Below are 25,070 nucleotides of genomic sequence, written 5' to 3'. Positions count from 1 at the left end.
AGCCATCGGAGTGTGCGGGCACTAGTGGGGTGCATCCCGCATTGGGACACTCAGCCTCAGGCCTACCTACGCTGGCACTGTTGACTTTGGCCTTGCAGGGAGGTCCGTCGAGTCTGGTCCTGGTGGACTCCCCGGTGTGGGAAGAACTGGAGGAGGATCTGCATTTCTCCTCCACGCCGGACACTTTCGAGGCGGCAAGGGACCCAATTGCCATAATGGCACAGTCTCCTATCCCACTGGCCTGCGTACTGGAAGAGGCAGCAACGCCTGTCCACCACAGGGGCAAGCCCACTATGATGCGGCACCGTTCCCTGGCACCATCTTGCTCAACTCCGCCACGGTTGGGCTCGGACTTTTCTTTGGAGTCGGAGGCGGACTCCGATGTGTCGCTGCAGCCGGTACCCACTCCTGGCCCCAATCCAATAATGTCCTGGCCCCCTCAGTGGCAGGGCCCGACTCAGTGGCCCTTTTGGACACTATTGGCCTATCACAAGGCCCAAGTGTCAGTCTGGGGCCATGTCAGTGGTGTCAGAGGCCTGTGCATCTCCAGTGGCCTCCTTGATCACCTGAGAACCCCGTCGGAGTTGGGACGCACAGACTCAGGACAATGAACCAGCAAGACAGGGCACCGGCACAAGTGCCAGCATTGTGGCTACCGTGGTACCAGGTACCACAGCAACCACTGCAATGCAAGGGGCTGACACGCAGGCAGCCCCCTGTGAGCCGGAGGGTCAGGAAGACCCTGTGCCACCAAAGGGGTCATCCTCTTCCTCCCTGATGAGGCAGTGGCAGGGACATCCACCTCATTGCCTGCTATGGACATAAAGGTTTTGGGCCACCCTCCTAAGAAGGTCCTGATGGGCCGTAATTTTCAGCGGAGGAGGTCATGGAGGATACGTACCCAATGGTAGATATTTGGGCCCTTGAAGGGCCATCAAAGGTAGCTTTGTCCCTCATTAAAACTATCCAAAACACTACCAAGGTATTGTGGCACACTCCTGCCTCTATCCCACCAACAACCAAGGGGGTAGAGCGGAGACACTTTGTGCTGTCCAAAGGGTACGAACACCTCTTTACCCACCTCCAGTCACCACCCTGGTGGTGGAGGTGGCTAACCATAAGGAGTGGTAGGGGCAACTGGGGCCCACGCCTAAATCCAAGGAATCCAAGAAGCTAGACCTCTTTGGTCGAAAAGTATATTCCACCGGGAAGGCTCGAGCTTCGAATAGCACCTTAGCGGTGCTAAGCCGCTATGCTTATAATTCCTGAAATACTTTGGCAAAGTTCCAGGAATTGCTCCTGGTGGACTCGCGCTCCAAATTCACAGCAGTCCTTTAGGAGGGCAAGGTGGTGGCTAGGACCCCTCTCCAGGCTGCTCTGGGCTCTGTTAACTCGGCTACCCGCACTATGGCGACAGCAGTGATTATGAGGCACAGCTCTTGGCTCCAGGTTTCTGGGCTCCCGCAAGAGGTCCAAAATACAATCCAGGACTTGTCCTTAGACTGCTCGGGCCTGTTTGCAGAACAGAGGGACTTATGGCTGCATAGCCTTAAGGACTCACAGGCGAGCCTTAAGTCCCTGGGGATTCACACACCGGCCCCTCAAAGAAAGCCGTTTAAATCCCAGACCGTCCCGCGATTTTACTCTATCCCTCCTAGACAGGATTTTAGTAGAAAGCGGGGCAGGCGTAACAAGAGGAGCCCATCACAATCCTCCTCCAGCCAGGGCTGGGGCTTGGCTAACCAGCAGTTGGGCACAAAGCCAAACTTTGGAGTTCATGCCCTGTCCTAGAGTGCACCTCCAATGTCTGGATCCTTTCCCTCCCTTTGTGAACCATCTATCCCATTTCTAACGTGCCTGGTCTCAAATCACCTCAGACTGCTGGGTCCTGAGCGCTGTGGAATCGGGATATTCTCTCCAATTCTGTTCCCTCCCACCCACTTTTCCCGTCCCTTTTCAGGGACCTTTCTCATGAGCAACTCCTCATGCAGGAGGTGCAATCGTGGCAGAGGAGGTTCCTCTGGAGTTCTGGGAAAGGGAGTTATACTCCCATTATTTTCTAATCCCCAAGGCTAAGGGCTCAAGCCTATTCTAGACCAGCGAAATCTCAACAAATTCATGAAGAAATTGAAGTACCGTCTGGTCTCCCCGGCTTCCATCATTGCCTCCCTGGATCTGGGGAACTGGGACGCTGGCCTCAACTTAAAAGACGCATAGTTCCATGTCTCCATAATCCCGTCCCACAGATGTTTTCTGAGAGTGCTAGCTGCTGACCACAAATATCAGTTCATGGTCCTCCCATTCAAACTATTGGTGGCCCCTTGGGTGTTCACCAAATGCATGGCAGTTGTGGTGGCCTTTCTTCGCAGACACCAGGTGTAAGTTTTCCCATTCCTGGACAACTATCTCATCAAGAGCCAATCTCGAACCCAGGTGGAGGAACACGTGAACCTGGTGCGGACAACAATCCTCACACTCGTGCTCCTCCTCAATGTGGCAAAATTGACCCTGACCCGCACTTAGAGAATAGAATTCGTTGGACTCCACCCAAGCCAGGGCGTCTCGTTTCCTGACCCTTAGTGCCATCGTCAAAGGTCTCCATCGGTTCCCAACCATGACAGCCAGGAATTGCCTAAGATTGCTGGGTCATATGGTGGTTTGCACCTACGTAGCACAGCACGCAAGGCTGCGGCTTTGCCCTCTCCAGGCATGGCTGGCTCAGGTGTACAGGCCGAGCAGGCATCTTCTGGACAGGCTGGTCACACTCCCTCCTTGGGTCCTCCAGTCCTTCTGGTGGTGGTTACCAGTGTGGGAGTACCTTTCTCCTAGCCATAGCCGTCACTGTCACTAGTCATGGACGTGTTGGTGCTGGGGTTGGTGGCACACCTGGGCGATGTCAGGATGCAGGGTCTATGGTCCCAGGCAGAACTATCACTGCACATCAACGTCAGAGAGCTCCGAGCATTGCGACTAGCTTGCCAGACGTTTCAGGCCTGTGTTCATGGCAAATGTGTTTCAGTGTTGATGGACACCACCACAGTGACATTCCATTTAAACAAACAGGGTGGTGCTTGCTCCTTTACCAAGAAGCCCTCAAACTTTGGGACTTTTGCATTGCCCACTTGATACAGTTAGAGGCATCGTACCTGCCAGGCTCACCAAACGAACTAACTGATCACTTCAGCAGGTCCTTTCACGGCTACAAACCAGTCTCTCTGCCCAGACATTGTCAGCAATATCTTCCAGAAGTAGGCCCTCCCCAGATAGATCTGTGTTTGTGACACGGAGTAACAGGAAGTGCCAGCAGTTCTGCTCCTCCCTGAACCAGTCCCGGCTTCATCTCGGACGCCTTTCTCCTCTCGTGGTCAGGAAGACTACTGTATGTGTTCCCACTCTTCTCTCTCATCCAAAAAGTCTTCCTTAAGGTCTGGCAAGACAAGGCATCGCTTATTCTCATAGCACCAGCGTGGCCCCGCCAATACTGGTTCCCCATGCTGTTAGACCTCTTGGTGGACACGCCCACGTCCTTGCCCGTGATTCTGAACCTCATCACGTAGGACCACAGCCGCCTCCAGCATCCCAATCTGGAGTCTCTCTATCTCACAGCATGGAAACTCCATGACTGAACTCGTTAGAGCTCCAGTGCTCCAATTCGATTAGAGAGGTTCTTCTGGGCAGTTAAAAACCCTCCACTCATGCCACTTATTTGGCCAAGTGGAAACAGTTCTCTGTTTTGTTTGGCCCTCTCAGATGGGAAACCTTCCACTCCAATCCTCAATCCCCTTTTATACTGGACTATTTACTCTACTTAAAGCAACAGGGGCTGGCGGTCTCTTCAATTAAGGTGCACCTGGTTGCTATTTCCGCTTTCCACCCAGGTGTGGCAGGGCGGTAGTGTTTGCTAACCCCATAGTTGGATGCTTCCTTAAGGGGCTAGACAGACAGGTGCGGCAACTGATTCCCCGTGGGACCTCAACCTGGTCCTCTCCAGGCTCATGGAACCCCCCCTTCGAGCCTCTAGAAACCTGCTCTTTGCTCTGCCTCTCTTGGAAGGTGACTTTTCCTAGTGGTCATAACTTCAGCCAGAAGGGTGTATGAGCTCAAAGCATTGACTTCTGAGCCCCCTTATACAGTTTTCTATAAGGACAAGGTTCAGTTGTGGCCGCACCCAGCCTTTCTCCCCAAAGTAGCTTTGTGGTTCCATGCAAATTAGGACATTTTCCTGCCAGTGGTTTTCCTGAAACCGCATGCCAATGACGCGGAGCGTATGCCCCATTCCCTGGATATTAGACGTGCATTGGCTTTTTACATTGAGCATACAAAGCCATTTAGAAAGTCGATGCAACTCTTCGCCATCACTGAAAGAATTAAAGGGCTTCCTATCTCATTCCAACAAATTTCTTCTTGGATCACGGCCAGCATCAGGATGTGCTATGGACTGGCAAAGAGTTGACAGCATGCTCCACCACAGCACGGGCTTCATCTGCAGCATTCCTGGCACAGGTCCCCATTCAGGACATCTGCAGGGTGGTGACATGGTCGTCTTTCCATACCTTTACATCACACTACGCCATCACACAGCAGGCTAGGGATGATGCTGCATTTGGTAGAGCAGTGCTTCCATCTGCAACTTGGTGAACTCTGACCCCTTCTCCAGGGAACTGCTTGTGAGTCGCCTACTTGGAATTGACATGAGCAATCACTCGAAAGAACAGTTACCTACGTTTTGTAACTGTTGTTCTTCAAGAGGTGTTGCTCCTGTCCATTCCAAGACTCACCCATCTCCCCTCTGTTGGCGTGTCCAGCAAGAAGGAACTGAAGAGTCAGTGGGTTGGCAGGGACCTATATACTCTGCCATGAAGGCACCATTCCAGGGGGCTCCACAGCCAACCCAATGGGTACGGTTAGGGGAAAAACCTTCTAACTATTTTGCATGCGGTGCACACACAAGCAACACATCTCGAAGCACATTTTTTCCTGAGTCCTGGTCCAGTGTCTTAACCATAAAAACTTATGTTCCTCCTAACGAGTTAGGTCTCGATTCTGGAAAGATTTGAGCCTTGATGGGCAGGTACTTCCATTTGGAACTATAGGTGGGTGTAACCCTTTGCAGACTGGGGTCTTAAATTTATTATTGTAAAATGCTTGAAAATACTTGTTCCATATAAAGGCATATAGATAATTCTTGTATTCATTATGGTATTTTTATTAACAATGTAATTCTGTGTTCTTTTTGCCTTAATAAAATAAACAGATATATTTGAGAAGCAATGTTAATAACATTCTTCCTCTTGGCAACCATGCCTATTTTTAACCAAGGAAGTGAAAATTTGTTAAGAGCAAATATAACTTCCCCATTATGAACACTTACATAAGGCATAAGCAGTGCAGAATCCTTTTTTCATCCACTTTTTTTTAAGTAGTCATCTGGCCAGGCAGCAGAGACTTTAATTGAATTTTAATAAAAAGCACTGGTGGGAGCATACCAAAATCATCCTTTTTTATTTCTTGGGAAGATTGCCCAAATCTTATCACCTATTGGGGAAACTTTTCTCCTAGAGAGAAGTAACAGAGCTAATGTATTTCTAGGAAATCTCTGCCTTGTTTGTCATTTTTAGTAGGAAGGCTGCACTGGCTGCTGGCAGCAAAATTCAGATTAATTCTCTGTCTTAGTTTTAAAAATATTTTGAGTGTTTTCCATACCTGGAAAAAGCCTGTAGAAGGATGCACAAAAGGCATACTCCTTTCCCCTTTGATCTATTACACAGGCAGCATCAGTTTTGCATGTTTTTAATGGGAAGTGCAAGAATTGCCTGGTGGTAGGAGAGCTCAGTTTCTTCATTTCCCCTCCTTCAGCAACAGTATGTCCTGCCACTCAGCCACCTTCTTCTGTAGCTCTTCCCCATTTCAGCCCATTTCTACTCAAAGAAAAGCGTACTTTACGGAAGTCACTCCTAGCCCTGGCACTTTAGCTGCCAAGAGAGACAGGACTGGCTCTGTTGGCATGACTGTTTTCTTTGTCCTTCCACAGACAGCCAGACAATGAATGGAGACTTTGTATACCCTTATTCCTCACAGAAGTTGAATGGTTATATCCTAATGTAGTTTTCCCATGTGGCTGCTGCAAAGCTTTTTTCACATTTTATCACAGTTCTGAACATGGACTAGTCATAGCTGATTCCTCTTCACTCAAAGATGAACAAACTCGGGAGAACTTGCTGTGAGAGTATTCCTCTCTATGGCTGCTGCACATTAACACCTATAAGTAGATGTACACATCCCATCTTCACTGTTTGCCTGCCTGTGATGAGTGAACCTTCAAATGGTCATAGGCTTGGTTCATGGGTATTTCAGATTCTTATTTGAACTGTCTGGTCTCCAGAAGCCAGTTGAATGACCATATTGTCTGGGATGTCCCATTTCTCCTGAGTAGGTCTCCTTTTCAGAAAGCCCCTTTACCCTAATTCCAGTTAAGCATAATGGGATACAAAAAGTTTGGAGGTGACCAGATCTATCTGTCCATTACTCCTTCAAGATTAGCAGTTCTCCCAGGAAAGTGTGGAGTGTTCATTTTCCTTTGGCAAACGTTGTCTTTCCCTTGTGTTCGAATGAAGTGATTAGACACTGCTTTTAATGCCTAACTTGGGCATCCTGATATGAAAATTGGGTTATTTGGAAATGAAAATGGTAGTTAATTATCTACCTACAAGGAATTTAGCCTTTTGCTCTCAGTAGTTCTGAAATGCATGAGAAAAAAAGAGTCTCAGCTCAATGCATTCTCATCAGTGCTAGTACAGTTACATAACTAAAGCCCAGCACATCAAGCTGAAAGTCTAGTATGAAGACAAAGGGTTGTGCCCTTTCCATTGCTAGACAAAATGTATCTTTTATAGCAAAAAAGGCCATACTTTGTGCAATTTAATTAGTTATTTTGCTAATAAAACATGCCTATTGTTATACAAGCAATTTTCTTGCAAAGCATGGTGGTGTATTTTAGACTTAAATTCAGCATCAGATTATTTTTTCCTTTCAGGAAACTAAAGCAGTCTACTTAACTAGTGTTAGCACTATAGATTTTAAGATTCAAGTCTTAGTCTGGATTGAATGGTAACATTTGGCAGCAACTCTTTAGATAACTTTTCTTAAGTATGCAATTAATATCATGAGAGCTTTTTTTTTTTTAAACGAGTAAGTAAAATATGTGTTTACATTTTTACCATCATCATAGTAGAAAAAAGTGTAGATTTTGTTCCTGGGCTGGGAAATTTTCATGGCAATATTGCAAATCTGAATTATCTGAAAGTACCTATGACAAAAGTATGCAGGTACAATAAAATAATTACAATACTGAACACAGTAGATTTGATTTACATACAAAATCATGTCCTGAATGAAAGCTTGCATGGCCTAAAGCATCAATAAACAAAATATAGTGTCGGGGGGGGGGGAGGAACAGTCCAAATCCTGACTAATTATTGAAAACATTAAAGAGGATTTGAACTTTGCCAAACTCAGGATTAAACACTTGGGAGCAAATGGGAGCTCCAGAGGTCAGGCACCCACAACTGGGAATGCTCATCCACATGCATGCGCACGCACACACACTGAACCCAGAATGACGTATCCTAGGTACTAACAGCCACGTTGGCCCAGTGAAACATCACTTCAAATGGGTTTTGTGGTTGGTTGCACCAAGAACAAGTGAGTGCATGACTTGGTCCCTCTACAATGAAGTGCATTACTTTTTAAGAGCCTGTGAGGGGGATTTCCATGAGTGATAAATGGCAGACAATTTCTGTTGGCTTCTTAACTAACATGCTTGCAAGTTTACACAGTGGAGTAGTTATGGTTTCATTAAGAGAGCCACAGTGCTGCACTGACAAAATGAAAAGGGAAGAAAAATACATGGTGGTGGTACTTTTCCCAGTACTCGCAAGCCAGCCATATACTTTGTGACTCACCTTGTCTCAACCGAAGTAACAAGTAAGAGCCTTAAGGGAACAGTCAGACCTGTATCTTCCATATTGCACTTGCACACTTTCCAGCTGTCTGCTAATTTCAGCTGCTAGACTTAGGTGTGAGAAAACATGGTTACATGCATCTATTTGACTATCGGATTTTTATGATCTATATTTTTATATGGCTTTTTAGTGGAATATGTTTGCATGTATTAAAAGCCTGGAATGCACTAAAAGCAAACAGACTGTTTTACCTACCAGTCTCTTTCTCCCACCAGTTGCGTTCAAAACAGTGATCTTTTGTCCTGTGTGAATGACTAAGGGCTTGTCTTCAAGATAGGGTAATATGTTCTTTGGGCATGTGATTTCTAAAGTGCACTAATGTGTTGCGTATTAATTCGTCTGTGTAGACCCTGGTGGTGTGTGCTAAAGGTTCCCTAGGTCTAGTGCACTTTAATATAATGCTGTTTCAAATAGCACTATGTTAAAGAACACCAGCAGGGTCTACTTGCACCAATGAATACACAACATATTAGTGCTCTTGAGAAATCGCACCTTCGTAGTTCAGCATTACCGCACCATCTAAACAAGCCCTAACTCTGCAGCGTCTCCCTTAGATGAATTAAACAGCACTTTAGTAATGGATCACAAACTCCTGCCTTGTAGTGCTTTTAGCAAATATCTTTTCAATTTTCTAGCTACTTTTCTGGAACAGGAGAGACCCTGGTAATGACATATCTTGGGCCCTACCAAATTCTCGGCCATTAAAAACATGTCATGGACCATGAAATGTGGTTTTCCCCCCTGTGAAATCTGTATAATATAGGGTAAAAGCACAAAAAAGACCAGATTTCACAGGTGAGACCAGTCTTTCTCAAATTGGGAATCCTGACCCAAAAGGGAGTTGAAGCGGGGTTGTAAGGTTATTTTAGGGGGACTGTGGTATTGCTATCCTTACTTCTGCACTGTCTTCAGAGCTGGGTGACTGGAAAGCTGTTGCCCAGGTACCCAGCTCTGAAGGCAGTGCCCCGCCAGCAGCAGTGCAGAGGTAAAGATGGCAATACCATACCATGCCACCCTTACTTCTGTCCTGCTGCCTTCAGAGCTGGACAGCTGGAGAGTGACGGCTGCTGATTTGAGGGACCAGCTCTATAGGCAGCAGCACAGAAGTAAGGGTGGCAACGGCAATACCATGCCATGCAGTCCTTCCTTCTGCGCTGCTGTTGGCAATGGTCTGCCTTCAGAGCTGAGATCCCGGCCAACAGCTGCCACTCTCCAGCTGTCCAGCTCTGAAGGCAGCGCTGCCACCAGCAGTAGCACAGAAGTAAGTGTAGCAGTATTGTAACCCCCCCCCCAAAAACCTTGCGACCTCCACCCCCAATTCCTTTTTGTATTAGGACCCCTACAATTACACTACCCTGAAATTTCAGATTTAAATAGCTGAAATCATGAAATTTATTATTTTTTAAATCCTATGATGATGAAATTTACCAAAATGGACGGTAAATTTGGTAGGGCACTAGACATATCTCAAGCTGAAATAACAGTTCCAGGGCATATTATTACAAGTTTATTTTTAAAGACTGTTTAAATGAAAAACGTTGATAAAGCTTTTCTCTGATATGTGAACAGTTTAACTACAGTAGTTGCATAGTGTTACTAAATGTTTTTCTTTGTTCAGACTTTCATACAAGTTGGCATATATCAGAACCACCTGCAGTGACATTAAATGGGAACTGTATGTGGAATGTGTATATAAAAAGCGGAACCATTAATGTATTAAAGAGAGTGCTTTTTCTTGTAAGCTGCAACACTAAAAGATCCAGTGATCTAGAGAGGGATTCTTTGGTTTGTCTCCAACCTGTAGAAGACTTGAAACTTCAAGGAGAGGAAATGCTAAGAATGTTTCTCCTGGGAAATAAACTGTATTATCTAGCACTGAGCTACCTGTGTAGAATATACACACTTTATTTGAGAAGTTCCAGGAGGGGTGGTGGTGGTGGAACAATTTCACATAGAGTATACAAAGTTCAATGTTATTGTCTGGCAAACATCCCACTAAAGAACCTGGAAAACATCAGAAGTCTTGTTACTTAGGCTGGAATTTCTTCTGTTCTGTAACTGTGAATGCATTAGGTATAGTATAGTGCATGCTATGTACCTACTTACCTGTAAGGTTCTGTATACTATAGGGCCCAGATCCACAACCCTTAGTTATTGTGGGTAGATACTGCAGGATAGTAATCTCATCAAACCACACAGGATTACTAAGCATGAGTAGGGGTTACAGAATCGGGGCCTTAGATATGACTCTGCAGAAGATAGTTATAGTGTTTCCTCTTGCTTCCGTTAAAGTCAATGGAAATCTTACTGCTGACTTTACTGAGAGCACGATTAGGGCCAATGTATACATTTCTAAATGTATTTATAAATGTACATGGATCTAGAGTGTCATTGCAAGATCTTTTAAATCAGACCTTAGTGAAGCACTCAGCGTTTTCCAGCATTCCCACCCCCACAATGTGTCCCACTTGAGGTCCAAACTGCTTATATTAGAGATACAGAGGGGCAGTGGCTACTATTCCAGCCTATAGGCTAAAGTACAGTAACTCCTCACTTAAAGTCATCCCAGTTGATGTTGTTTCGTTATGTTGCTGATCAGTTAGAGAACTTGCTCGTTTAAAGTTGCACAATGCTCCCTTATAACGTTGTTTGGCAGCCGCCTGCTTTGTCCACTACTTGCAGGAAGAGCAGCTCATTGCAGCTAGCTGGTGGGGGCCTTGGAACCAGGGTGGACCGGCAGCTCCCCTGTCAGCTCCCCACTCCCCTAAGTTCCCTGTGCAGCAGCTGCCCAGCAGGCTATCAGTTGCTGGCAGTTCAGCTGTCCCTCCCCCCACTGCCATGTGCTACTCCTGCCCTCTGCCTTGGAGCTGCTCTCCGGAGCCTCCTGCTTTCTGGGGGTGGGGGCAGAGGGGGGCTAATGTCAGGGTGTCCCCCTCCCCCTGCTCCTGCATCCCGCTTACCCCTTCTCCATAGAGCAGGGTGGGGACAAGACAGGGTTCAGGACAGAGCTTGCTGACCACAGCTGCTGTCTCAACTTCCTGATCTACTTAAAAAGGCAATGTACCTAGAGTGGCGTCAGCATACTTAAAGGAATAATGTGCATCTTTCTCTCTCACACAGGGTGTGTGTTTCTGTCTCTGTCTGCCATGCTGTCTCTCCTCCCTCCATTCATGCTGCCTTGTAGAGTGTGAGGCTACATTAACAACGTGTTATCCCTTGAGGGCTCAGCCAAGTGCTAATTTGTCAGTTAGCACTAAGGCATTCCCTGGGAAATATTCCACCCTCTGACTTCACCACCTCAGCCAAGTTTCACAATCATCATTGCTGTGTACAGTATTAAATTGTTTGTTTAAAACTTATAGAGTGTGTGTGTGTGTGTGTGTGTATAGTTTTTTGTCTAGTGAAAAAAATTTCCCTGGAACCTAACCCACACCATTTACAGTAATTCTTATGGGGAAATTGGATTCGTTTAACATCGTTTCACTAAAAGTCACATTTTTCAGGAACATAACTACGTTAAGCGAGAAGTTACGGTAGTAACTGCAGAGAGGCTGTGCTCTAGCCTCACTGCCTTCCCATGGATTTGAGTTGGTGGATTTTATTTTTCAAACACCTACAGAGAGGCTGCAGGCAGAGATGAATTTTACTCTGTTATTTAACTAGAGGATGCACCGCTAAAATACTTTAGTATTCACGGTGTACAAATCAGTTAAAATATTAATAATTAATGTTTATTATAATAGTGCCTAAGGGCCAACCAAGAATGGGGCTGCTGGTGCACAGAGTAGGAGACCGTCCTTGCCCTAAAGAGCTTACAATCTAAATAGACATGACAGCCCCGGGTTGGTGAGGGGTAGAATACACCAGCAGAGTAAACAGTGGATTGACAACAAATGTCATGTTAGTGCAATGATTTCTTTCTTGTTGGTGGGTTTAGTTAGGAGGGCATCAGCTAAATGAAAAGAACAGGGAAGGGAAGAGGGGACATTGAAAGGAAGAAGAAGAAAGGGTAAGAGGAGTGATGCAGAGGTGAATAGACTGTGGGGAAGAGGGAGGGTTGGAGCAAATAGCCATTCAGCACAGGGCAGAGAAAGTCCAGTCAGAACTCTAGAAAGATTTCCAAAGGTCCCTTCTTTGGCTACTTTTGCCCCGACTGAGTCCTGGCTGGTTCCTCTTTGCAGCTTTCTCCCAAGCCTATATGTGTGGGGAGTGGGGGGATATGACCTGGGTCCTAGTGTCTCCAGAGTTGGAAATAAATACCTTGCATCTCCTGGGATTTATTGATCACTAATCATATGTAATCCCTTTAATTAAAGAAGAATAACTTATCATCCTTACATTACTAGAAAGGTGCTCTGTCTGTCTTTGTTCAACTTGTACCTCTTGATTGTCTTTTCATACACCTGTACTGTCGTTCTCTTGTATTTAAGTTTCTTCCACTTGCTGTACAAAAGTCCCTCCAGATTTTTCCAGTGGCTTAATGAGACATAATAATCTGAACATCTCGAACCATTTTCAGCCTTAGTAGGACAAAGAGAGATGATGTTCCCTCTCTCTCCACTCCCATTCAGGAGTGTTTTTAATTTTAACCCTTTGAACTGTATTGGCAAAATTCAAAACCTCTTCCCATATACCATTGGCCCTAGAGCATATCCATTACTGGCAAAATCCTGTTTGTGTGAGCAATGGGATGTGAATAGGGGAACATTAATTGGCCCAACAGATGACAATTTATTTCTCTGCCCATTTGACAAAGAAACTTTTTCTTTTGCAACCAATTTGTTGCATGTGCACATTCAGATTTAAAAAGTAGGATTTTTTTGTTTAAAGTTTCATCTTTATCCATATACATTTCACTGTAGTTTGATACTTAGAAAGTTTAGGCTTTCAAAATACTATATTTTATGCTTGTTTACTTATTGGTAATTGGAGAAAACTAAATTTTATTTTGTTTGTGGCTCATGAATGAATCATTATCTCCCATTTTAAATTGGAGGACATATAAATATTAGGAGACTGTTCTGAAAAATTGTGCTTATAGAATTGTGTATTCAAAAATGCTCATGCAATTTAGATGCCTCATTCTTGTGTAGTTACTACAGTTCTGTTTATATGCCAGATAGTTTTGGTTACGTGGTTGTCATAAACATAAATACAATTTATATAGGCTAACTTGCATACCTGATATTGGAACAATAGAGTAGTCTAACACTCAGATAAGTTTCTATAGTGTGTATGAGTAACTGATGCAACTGCTTTATCCATAAGAAATCTTACATAATGTAAATCTAATTTCAGGTGAAGAAATTTTCAGATACACATACACAGAAGCAGCAAGGATTGAATGAAAGTCTGAAACAGAAAGAAAGAACCAACTATACACATTCTTTTCCAGGTATGTTACTTTTGCTTTTATAATTGAGCCTTAACTTAAAGTTTGATGACCCAAGCTTGGAAACAATTTGTTAGTTTACTAATGGCATGGTATTTCTTGGTTATAATCCTAAAAATACTAGAAGAATTGCACTCTTGCTTTAGTCTTAAGTAAACAAAACAAAACAAAAACTGGCTAAGAACATATATTCTAGCAGATATTCTGTACATGTACTATATATTAATTTCCATATTTCCTGTTCACCTTACACTTTGTTCAGTTGCATGAAATGGCATCTGATTAATTTTGTTTATGGTGGTACCAACCAAGATCAGAGCCACAATTCTCTAGGCACTATACATACATAGTAAAAGATAGTCGCTGCCCCTAAGTGTTTACAAAGGGTGGAAGAAGGTGTTTGTTTTGCCAGTTAGAGGGGATATAATTTTTTAGAATGGAATTAATGTATAAGCATGGATGACTCTTATATTTCAAGTAGTATTGTTTAGTTTCTGTGATTTGTCATTTTGTTGCCTATAAACAGAATTTAGAAGCATGGGAAAATAGCACTTTGTGAAACCCATTAACACATATGGCAGGGGGAATTAAGCAGAGGAGTGTAGACAGGACTGAAGTTCATCAACATCAGCTCTTGAAACCCAGGAAGTTGAGTCTGTGGTGTACACTCGGAGATGAGGATAGCTCCATGCCCTACAGAAAGGTGGACGGATGCCCAGGGTTGTTGCTAATGTACCATGGCTGAGACCATCACCAAAGTTAGTGATCAGTTCAGTCATATGATTGGGAGCAAGACCTATTGTCAAACCCCCACTTATCCTTTTGATGCTGTTGATATCTAAAGCTAGTCACATTTGAAATTGATTCCTATGAAGATTTCAGACGAAACACTTTTACCGGAGAATTTGTTTTGATTCGAGATTTTTGTTTGAAAAATTTGTTTCAAGTTGAAATTTTCATTTCCAGTCTTCAAAAATGAAAAATTTCAGTTTTCAGATTTGTGTATTCTCTGTCCCCACTGTCCCTTACTTTTACTTAAATTAAACTACACTGCAATAATTTTGAAGCATTCAAATGAAACACTGCTTTGTGCAGAACAGAGTCAGCCTGTGGTACTCGCCTTCACAGGAGGTCACTGAAACAAACATTGTGGCTGGATTTTTAAATGAGCTATATAACTTTGACCATTAGTAACACCTACAGCTATACAAGCTAAGAGATGAGAGTAACCACATTTCATGATTCAAAGCCTGGCATGATTTTTTTATCACTTGAGAATGTGGGGATTAGGAAGGAATTTCTCATATGCAGAATTGGGGTTGTTGACATTTTGTTTTGGGTTTTTTTGGAGTGGGGGGAAGAGGGCAGTTACTTTTCTCTTCAGTATCTGATGCTGAATTGCCTGTACCAATGGATCTGTTCTAAGTTCCTTTGGTATAACTGTCGCTGTTTGTTTGCAATACAATACACAGTGCCTAAATTCCCTGCATACCAAATATATCTTATTATGTAATGTTTATTTTGTTTATACAATAATGATGATTTTAGCATATAGTTTATTTATAAAATGGTATTGCTGCAACTGCCGTGATTGCAGTGAAAATAGTTACAACAGTCTCCTCAACCTTTATGGATGAGGACTCAGGCTTTATTGCACATTTATTAAGGTCCTACTAAAAGGCACCGACTGTATCATACCAGTAATTAACATCCTCTGTAGATGTTCTCAGAACTCATAAAAAGGAATTGCTTGAGTCATTTCATAGATGACCATTTACATGCCTTTATTTGCAGCAAAGGAAGCTTTGGTGCTGAGGGTCTGCTCCTATAACATTGGATTATCATTTTTCAAATTACTTTACACATAAAGTTGAGAGCCATTCAGTAATAGATGCTTAATCCATCTCTAAATTAATGAACAGCAAAAACCGGATTCAGGATAGACTAGCATGTCAGGTTTCAAGCTGCTTTCTTGAAAGGCCTTCTTGTATTGGAGATAACACTGATGACTATGTCAATTTTTTTTATCTTGGATTTCCACCACAGCACGTCAATACGTGACCTGTGAGACTATCCGGTTCCTTTCAGTTTCCAGCCACAGGTTTAAAGTGATTTTAGTCACACATTTATTCTGCATTTTAACAGTTATATCAAAAATTAAAGGAAATTGAATAGTAAATTTTCTTACACTGGAAGTATTGTTGAACTGCTTTTACTTCAGATGCCTAAATGAAATAATCCTAAAACCACACTGCTCTCTAGTTACACCTCAAATAGGAATCCACTAACTCTTTTATTTTTCAGGTTAAATAATAATACTCTTTAATATATGATGAGAGATTGCAAAGGACACTATAGGCCTGATTGTGCAAGGTCTCAAGTACATAAAAAAATAAGAATGGCCATTCTGGGTTAGATTAATGGTCCATTTAGTCCAGTATCCTGTCTTCCGAAAGTGGCCATTGCCAGATGCTTCAGAGGCAATGAACAGAACAGGGCAATTTATTGAGTAATCCCTAGGTTTGCCAGGCATCCAGTTTTCAACCGGAACGCCCGGTTGAAAAGGGACCCTGGTGGCTCCACTCAGCCCAGCTAAAAAGCACTAAAAGTCTGGCTGGCCGCAGCATCTGGCTCCACATGGCTCCTGGAAGCAGCTAGCATGTCCCACCAGCTCCTGGGTGCAGGGGTGGTCAGGGGGGCGGCTCCCCGCTCTGCCCCTGCCCGTGGTGCAGGCGCTGCCCCAAGTGCCAGCTCCGCAGCTCCCATTGGCTGGGAACTGTGGCCAGTGGGAACTGTGGGGGCATTGCCTGCGGACAGGGGTAGTACACAGAGACCCCCTGGCCCTGGTCCTCCTGGGCCTAGGAGCCAGAGGGACATGTCATTGCTTCCCGGGAGCTTTTGAGGTAAGTGCTGCTGGGAACCTGTGCCCTGCACCCCCTTCCACACCCCAAACCCCTGCCCCAGCCCTGAGCCTCCTCCTGTACCCAAACTCCCTCCCAGAGCCTGTGCTTTGCAGCCCTCCTGCATCCTAACCCCCTCCCACACTCCGAACTCCGTGGCCCCAGCCCGGAGCCCTTTCCTGCACCCCAAACTCCTTATCCCTGGCTCCACCCCAGAGCCTTCACCCCTAGCCGGATCCCTCACTCACTCCCACATTCCAACCCCCTGCCCCAGCCCAGTGAAAAAGAGCAAGTGAGCAAGGGTGGAGGAGAGTGAGCAATTGAAAGAGGGGGAATGGCGTGAGGGGGGGAGGGGGGCTCAGAGAAGGTGTAGGGGCAGGGTCTCGGGGGTGGGACAGAGCAAGAGTGTTCAGTTTTCTGCAATCAGAAAGTTGGCAACCCTATCCATCCCCTGTCATATGGTCTCATCTTCTGGCAGCAAGAAATTTAGTGACACCTAGAGCATGGGGTTGTATCCCTGACCATCTTGGCTAATAATCATTAATGGACCTATCCTCTATGATTGTATCTATTTATTTTTTGAACACAGTTATATTTTTGGCCTTCACAATATCCCTTGGCAATGAGTTCCACAGTTTTGGCTATGCTTTATGTAAAGAAGTACTTCCATATGCTTGTTTTAAACTTGCTGCCTATAAATTTTCATTGGGTGGCCCCTGACTTTTGTGTTATGTAAAGAGGTAAATAACACTTCCTTATTCACTTTCTCCATGCTTTTCTTGGTTTTGTAGACCTCTATCATATCCCCCTTAGTCATCTCTTTTCTAAACTAAATAGTCCCAATCTTTTTAATTTCTCCTCATACGATTTCCATATCATTTTTGCTGTCCTTTTCTATATTTTTTCCAATTCTAATATCTTTGTTGAGGTGGGGCAAACAGAACTGCATACAGTATTTAAGGTGTGGGTTTAACATGGGTTTATATGATGGCGTTAAGATACTTTGTCTTATTATCTATCCCTTTCCTAATGGTTCCTAGGATTCCGTTAGCTTTTTTGACTGCTGCTGCACATTGAGCAGATTTTTTTAGAGGACTATCCACAATGAGTCTAAGATTTCTTTCTAGAGTGGTGACGGCTAATTTAGACCCCATCATTTTGTATGTGTTGTTGGGATTATGTTTTCCAGTGTGCATTTCTTTGCATTTATCTGAATTGAATTTCATCTGCCATTTTGTTTCCCAGTCAACCAGTTTTGTGAGATCTGTTTATAACTCTTTGCAGTCAGCTTTGGACTTAACTATCCTGAATAATTTTGTGTCTGCAAACCATGTCACCTCACTGTTTACCCCTTTTTCTGGATCATCTCTGAATATGTTGAACAGCTCTGGTCCCTCAACTTCCATTGAAATACATTGCAAGTAAATGTTCTCAGCACTAGAGCTGGTCAGGAAATTTTTGATAAACCTTTTTCTGTTTGAAAAATACTGTACATTGAAACCAAAACTTTTACCGAGAAAGGATTGGTTTTGACAAATTTCCCATTTCAATTTTTCTTTGAAAAGTTTTGCAATTGTTAAACTCTTCATTATGACATTTTCAGAACAAAGTTAATTTTTTTTTCAGTTTGAAATGACTTTATTTTAAAATTTAAGATAATTTATCATAAAAAAACAAAATAAAATAATTTAAAACCAAACCGGAATGTTTCATAATTATCAAAATGAAACATTTTGATTGACCCAAATTGAATTTTTTTTCAGTTTGCTAACATTTTTGAGATTTTTTGACTTTCTGTTCCAATTTAGGATGGGGAAAACTTTTCCTGTCCTGGAAAAATTTGAGATTTTGAAAACCCTTTTTTTTTTTTTTTTTTTTTTTTCTGTCTAACACCTCACAATAGATTCAGCACTGTGCAGATTTGAATCCTACTTAGATTAGAAGCCATTTTATACAACATCTACCACAATGGAGTCCTATGCGTGAATGGGGCTCTAGGCACTACAGCAATTCAAATAATACATAATGATACAAAAGCTAGACAGAAATAAATGTTCGACTGACTGATTACCGTCACAGCAAGGACTGGGTTCCAACCACCATAAGAGATTCCTGCACCACTTTAGCATACCAAAGGCTTGCTGCATCTAATTTTATAATTAGAAGGCCCAGCAGTGTTTGAATCTCAGTTGTTCTGGACACTGTACAAACATAGTAAGGCAGTCCTTGCCCCAAAGAGATTACACTTGAGGAGACAAGTCACACAAAAGGAGGGAGGGGAAATAGAAGTGCAGAAGTAGGAAGTGACTTGCCCACGGTCACACAGCAAGCCAGTGGCAGAGCCAGGGATAGACTCCGTATCTCTTGAATGCCAGTCTAAGGCCCTATCGGTAGAGGGACTACAATGCCTCTAGATGAGTCGTTGCAAGAGATCAAATGGACAAAAAATTATACTTTCACACATGCTTTATCTTTTTCTCTATTGCCATCTATAATGTTCTGCCACATGCGCTGAGAATTCTCTCCTCACTTCGCTCTTTTTTTTTTTTTTTTTTGAATGCAGGTTTTTTTTTTCCTCTCTCCTTAGTTGCTATGATTTTGACACATGTTTGTGGTTGACAAAGATGCTTCTGCCACATTTTACTTTTGAGATTTTATTTCCTGGTTTTGCCCAAGGATAGTTTCCATTTTATAGTTTGTTTTTTTCCTTTCCACTTCTTTTTTCTTGGTTTTGAGCTCTTCTTCTTAGTCCACTTTTTAATATTGTTTTGGTTTGTTTTTGTAATTTCTAGCCACCAAATGGGATTCATGTGATTCTTAGTTCCTTTGGCTTGACACAGAAATGCTGTGTGTCGACTGAGACAAATAGACCAATATCTATTTAATATAGCTACTTTGAGGCACATTAAAATCCATTTTCTTTTATATTTATGCCTCTAACAGTATACCCATTGCCTCCCTCGTGCCCCTTCCTGGATTAGGCCAGCTTTGCAAGTTCCCTGCCTCCTTTTCCCAGAAGAAGAATCTGCTCCAACAGAAATCTCTCAGAGTGTGTTCCCCTCTCAGGGTATCACTTATTTTAACTTAATGTCCTTTAATCCTAGCCTCCCTGGCCTTCAACTCAGGATTTACAAAAGTTCTTCCAACAACTGGCTTCAATACCAGTTTGCCCCTTCAACTTAGGGTTTCACCACAGTTCCTGCAACTTCTCCCCAGCTCCCTGGCTGTCTTCCTGACTGCCAATGAGCATCTTACTGCAATATCACCACTACACCCTCCCTCCACAACTTCTCCTATAAAAGGTCAGTTTTCTCCCTTTTAGGTCTGTCCACAGGGACGTCCTTCCTGTCCAGACAGAGCTCTGTCTCTATATTCCCTGCCTTTCTTTCCCAGAGTACCAATTAATCATCCTCTGTCAAACTCCCTTGTTGGTAGAGTGTTCCAAACAAACTCCCCCATCTTTCAGGGCCTAATTAATCAATTAGCTTAGGGTCGAATCATTCAGACATAGGTGCCCTGGCCCTGGCCCTTTCTTAATCTCCAAGGCTCATCACCCTGTGACAAAGTCTTTATTGGGATAGTGTAATACTTAAAAATATCCCCTGCAATTAGCCTTTTAATTCCAATATTGTGTAGAAGAGACCTCACTTGACAATTGTTAAGCCAAAACTGATATTGCCATATGAATGTGAGTATCGCAGTGCAAGTTCTACATGGTTTATAGAGGACTTGTGCAGACCTTCTGATTTGACACTTTTCATATCCTACTGGGAAGATTAGGCTGAACACATTTTTGCATTCAGAGTTTACTGATCAGTTTCTTTCATTTCTCTCCACCCAACTTTAAAAAGAAAAAAAATCAGAATCTACATTTGGTATAATGACCATATATTTTATTTCTGTGACTTCTCTAGCACTTGCCCTGAGTTTTAGACAACGCCATACATTTAACAAACAACTGGAAAAACTCCAGAATGGAAGTTCTGTTTTGAAAATCTTAAACTTTCAATTACTGTCCCTACTCTACTTATGCTACATTGATGACATCTTCATCATCTGGACCCGTGGAAAAGAAGCCCTTGAGGAATTCCACCATGATTTCAACAATTTCCATCCCACCATCAACCTCAGCCTGGACCAGTCCACACAAGAGAGCCACTTCCTGGACACTACAGTGCTAATAAGCTATGGTCACATAAACACCACCCTAAACCGGAAACCTACTAACCGCTATACTTACATACATGCCTCCAGCTTCCATCCAGACCACATCACAAAATCCATTGTCTACAGCCAAGCTCTAAGATACAACCGCATTTGCTCCAATTCCTCAGACAGAGACAAACACCTACAAGATCTCCATCAACCATTCTTAAATCTACAGTACCCACCTGCTGAAGTGAAGAAACAGATTGACAGAGCCAGAAGAGTACCCAGAAGTCACCTACTCCAGGACAGGCGAACAAAGAAAGTAACAGAAAGCCACTAGCCATCACCTTCAGCCCCCAACTAAAACCTCTCCAGCGCATCATCAAGGATCTACAACCTATCCTGAAGGACGATCCCTCACTCTCACAGATCTTGGGGGACAGGCCAGTCCTCGCTTACGGACAGCCCCCCAACCTAAAGCAAATACTCACCAGCAACCATACACCATACAACAAAAACAATAACCCAGGAACCTATCCTTGCAACAAAGCCCATTGCCAACTCTGTCCACATATCTATTCAAGGGACACCATCATAGGGCCTAATCACATCAGCCACACCATCAGAGGCTCATTCACCTGCACATCTACCAATGTGATATATGCCATCATGTGCCAGTGATGCCCCTCTGCCATGAATATTGGCCAAACCAGACAATCTCTACGCAAAAGAATAAGTGGACATAAATGAGACATCAAGAATTATAACATTCAAAAACCAGTCGGAGAACACTTCAACCTCCCTGGTCACTCAATTTCAGACCTAAAAGTCGCAATTCTCCAACAAAAAAACTTCAAAAACAGACTCCAGTGAGAAAGTGCAGAATAGGAATTAATTTGCAAACTGGACACCATTAAATTAGGCTTGAATAAAGACTGGGAGTGGATTGGTCATTACACAAAGTAAAAATTATTTCCCCATGCTAATTTTCCCCCTACTGACAGGTTTCAGAGTAGCAGCCGTGTTAGTCTGTATTCGCAAAAAGAAAAGGAGTACTTGTGGCACCTTAGAGACTAATAAATTTATTAGAGCATAAGCTTTCGTGAGCTACAGCTCACACGAAAGCTTATGCTCTAATAAATTTGTTAGTCTCTAAGGTGCCACAAGTACTCCTTTTCTTTTTCCCCCTACTGTTACTCACACCTTCTTGTCAACTGTTTGAAATGGACCATCCTGATTATCACTACAAAAGTTTTTTTCTCCTGCTGATAATAGCTCACCTTAATTGATTAATCTTTTTACAGTTGGTATGGCAACCCATTTTTTCATGTTTGTGTGTGTGTGTGTATCTTCCTACTGTATTTTCCACTGCATGCATCCGATGAAGTGGGTTTTAGCCCACGAAATCTTATGCCCAAATGAATTTGTTAGTCTCTAAGATGCCACAAGTACTCCTTGTTTATTTGTTTGTTTTTTTGTCCCTTCTTGTATGTCTTTTTGGAGACTACCATGTTCTAGATGATACTGCAAACAATTTAATGAAGGTATCATGACTGTCCTTTCAGTACCATAGTTAGATTTTTAATTCTGAGGCTATTTGTGTAGATGGATGGAAAATTTAATGTTTGTGGGTCTATCCATTGCATTTGCAACCCCTCCATTTATACATATAGATACAGGTTGTTTTCTGTTTAGGATTTATTTGCCTGCAAATATTGTGTGTACAGTTAAAATAGCTCAGCCATCCTGAAAGCCAAACTTTAAAATTGCACCTGCAAGTTTTGCTTCATAGGGCGGAATCCAATTCCTATAGAAGTCACCAGGAAGATTCCTGCTGACTTATGTTGTATTTGAACCAGGTCCATAGCTTGTGCAATGAGCACTAATTCAGGTTTCTCATGCACAGCTGTTCATATGTGGAAAAGCCTAGAACAGTTCTAAGGATGTCCTTTTGAAAATTTGTCACACGTATTCTGAAAGCTTGACTTCTCCCATGATGGAAGAACTGATACAGCAATGAAATCAGAGTTTGCAGACCCAGTCTTCTTCCTTTTCATCAAAAGTAACATCTGACCAAACTATTAAACTAACAGCGTGGCTTTTCCCCTTACTTAGCCACAGGGTACAACTCTCAGGTCTTTAGCTGATGCTAATCTGATGCTGAACCCCACTGAGGGGGAAAGGTTGCTGCATAATGATTAGCAATGATTAGCAAATAACTGCTTACAATTAGAAATCAGTATGTTTGCTGGGAAATGGCTAAATTTTTGTAGTCTGCAATTAAAGTGTAAAATATTTTTTGAAATCTGTATCCTTAGTACTATGGGTTTAAGCAAAAACAGTTATATTCTGGTGTTTACTAAAGTTCTTACAATGGATTTTTGGTAACGCAATGTATAGCAGTTTAGATTGGGTCTTTAATATAGAATACTTCATAAATGCAGCATTACTGGAGAACTGGCACTAATATCTGAGGTCTGGGGATCTCTTCACATCCCCTCCAATCAAGAAGGTCGTTTTAGGTTTTTACTTGTGCATCTTAATAGTCCTATTTAAGAAGAGATGTGTGTTCAGAGGATCAGCCGCTTATTATTAAGAGTCCAGAAGTCCATTCTGTCCTGAAGAAGACTCACTTAAATATTCCAAATATTTTAACATTTTATATTGTGTCAAGTTTATTTGAATGTTTTTCACACTCCTCCCTGACTGGAGCAGGGCTTTTATCATTAGAAATGTTATTAACCCTTAGATATTGTACGTTTCCCTCATGCAGTGTGGTTTGGTTGTGCTGTACTTCCACTGCAGTGTAGCCCTACAATGGCATGTCTGCTCCTTGGAATATTACTGCCCGAACAAAGGGGATTCTCTGGTAGAGAGCTGGCATGGAGGCTCTTGTACAGCTACGCCCGTTTTCCTACTCTTCCAGACAGATGGAGGGTGAATGGTGTAGCTCTACAACATACTAATCCCTGGCTGCAGCTTATGCAGCTAGTGTCTGTCAAAGTAGCCTCAGGATGCTCTAATAACACAAAACAGACTCAACATATAGTGGTCCCAGGAACAGGAAAGTGCAAAGAATTTTACTTGCGCGCGCGCGCACACACACACACACACACACACACACACACACACACAAAATATACCTCACCTGTTCTTGTGCACTTTAGCTATGAAAGCATCTGGAGAGAAATAGGTATGTATGCCTTATGACCACTGGAAAACACAGGAAAAAACTTGTAAAGCTTTGGTGTGTTTATAACTGTTACCAAACTGGAGAAAAGAACATATTTATTTAAATATTAGTTTTTTAAAAATTGTCCTCTGGTTGAAGAATTTTTAATTTGTTAAAAAACTATTTTCCCTTCATTATGAGCCCAATTCTTGAAGGTGCTGAGCACAATTGATGGGAGTTGATGGTGCTCTGCACGTCACAAGAGACTTGTAGAATTGGGCCCTGCATGTGTGCAATTCCTATTGAGGGCAAAATGCATATACTAAAGAGAAAATGGACACCTTAAGAAATACAGTCTGAAACATCTGAGTGACAGTGCCACAAACTGCACTGTATGTCCTATTGCTACAGAAACAAATGGAGCCTGGCGGATGGGAAGACAGTATTGAAGAGCTTGATATTAAAATCTTTAAGATGAATGAAAACGTGGTTCTCCCCCCTCCCCCCATTTCCCCACCTGGTATTTTAGAACTGCCTTAGGGAACGGAAAAGAGACCCTATTTTTCCAGTATCGGGTACTTGGACAGTTCTTTGTTTTTAAACTTAAAAATTTGAGCATATTCAAGCTGTTTTTGAGCAGGAAGAGGAAAGGAAAGTTCTCATTCTCCAGAACTCCTCTGTTTGGAGTCAGCACAAGAGTAAAAGTATACCTTGTGGGGGGAGAAAGGTGGGAAGGAATAAAGAAAGAAAGTGCTTGCTGGCTGATCCCTGGGAATGTTTATAAAAGAAGCCTGTTTTAGAAGCCTTAATTTATTTGTAGAGAAGAAGCCAAGGAAGTCTTTGCTCCCTTCCCCTCCCACAAACATGCATGTACATTTTCTAAGACTTGCTATTTGTTCGGACTTTTTAAGTGTTCAGGTGACTTTCCAGACACAGACTGTTTTCCCCTCCTCCTTTACGTAACTTTGAGATTTACATTATTTACTCAGAATATTTATAACATTGATCATTGACTGCAGCTTCTGATCTGTGTGACCTTTAGCAGTCCCAACTGTAGTCTCATGGTGAGGAGCATGCAATAAAAATCTGAACAGAATAGAAGGCCTAGAAATTTCACAAAGACATAATTGTTTGGAAGGATTTCTTAAGTACAGATGGGTTGAAACCAGAGAACTATCTCTGTTCTTCCAAACTTCAGGGAAGTTCATATTCAGATCCAAACTTCTAGTTTGGTGCACTAAAGAGAGTGCCAAGAACTGAAAATCTTATCCAAACACGTCTTGGCTTTGGGGACTTCCATAACAGAGGCCTACTCCCAGTTGTAACATGTTGGCCATTTTGTAGTTAGGATCTGCTGGCTGTATCCTTCTTTTACAGCTTGTAAGTACCTGTTATGATTTTTCCTGGCTTTCCCTTTTTTATTGCTGAGGAGGACA

The 25,070-nt window shown here is 42.8% G+C and overlaps 1 protein-coding gene across 3 annotated transcripts in view; it reads left to right on the top strand.

Moving 5' to 3' along the window:
- SMPD3 (sphingomyelin phosphodiesterase 3) overlaps positions 1–25,070 on the top strand; it is a 249,145-nt gene that overhangs the window by 66,095 nt on the left and 157,980 nt on the right. For all 3 annotated transcript variants that reach the window (XM_043495052.1, XM_038367870.2, XM_043495051.1), the window contains exon 2: positions 13,320–13,416. The gene's annotated coding sequence lies outside the window, so the exon portion shown is untranslated. The remainder of the gene's footprint in view (positions 1–13,319; positions 13,417–25,070) is intronic.

This window comes from Dermochelys coriacea, chromosome 12 (assembly GCF_009764565.3).
Source record: "Dermochelys coriacea isolate rDerCor1 chromosome 12, rDerCor1.pri.v4, whole genome shotgun sequence".
Lineage (NCBI taxonomy): Eukaryota > Metazoa > Chordata > Testudines > Dermochelyidae > Dermochelys > Dermochelys coriacea.
This window is presented reverse-complemented; position numbering and strand designations above follow the sequence as displayed.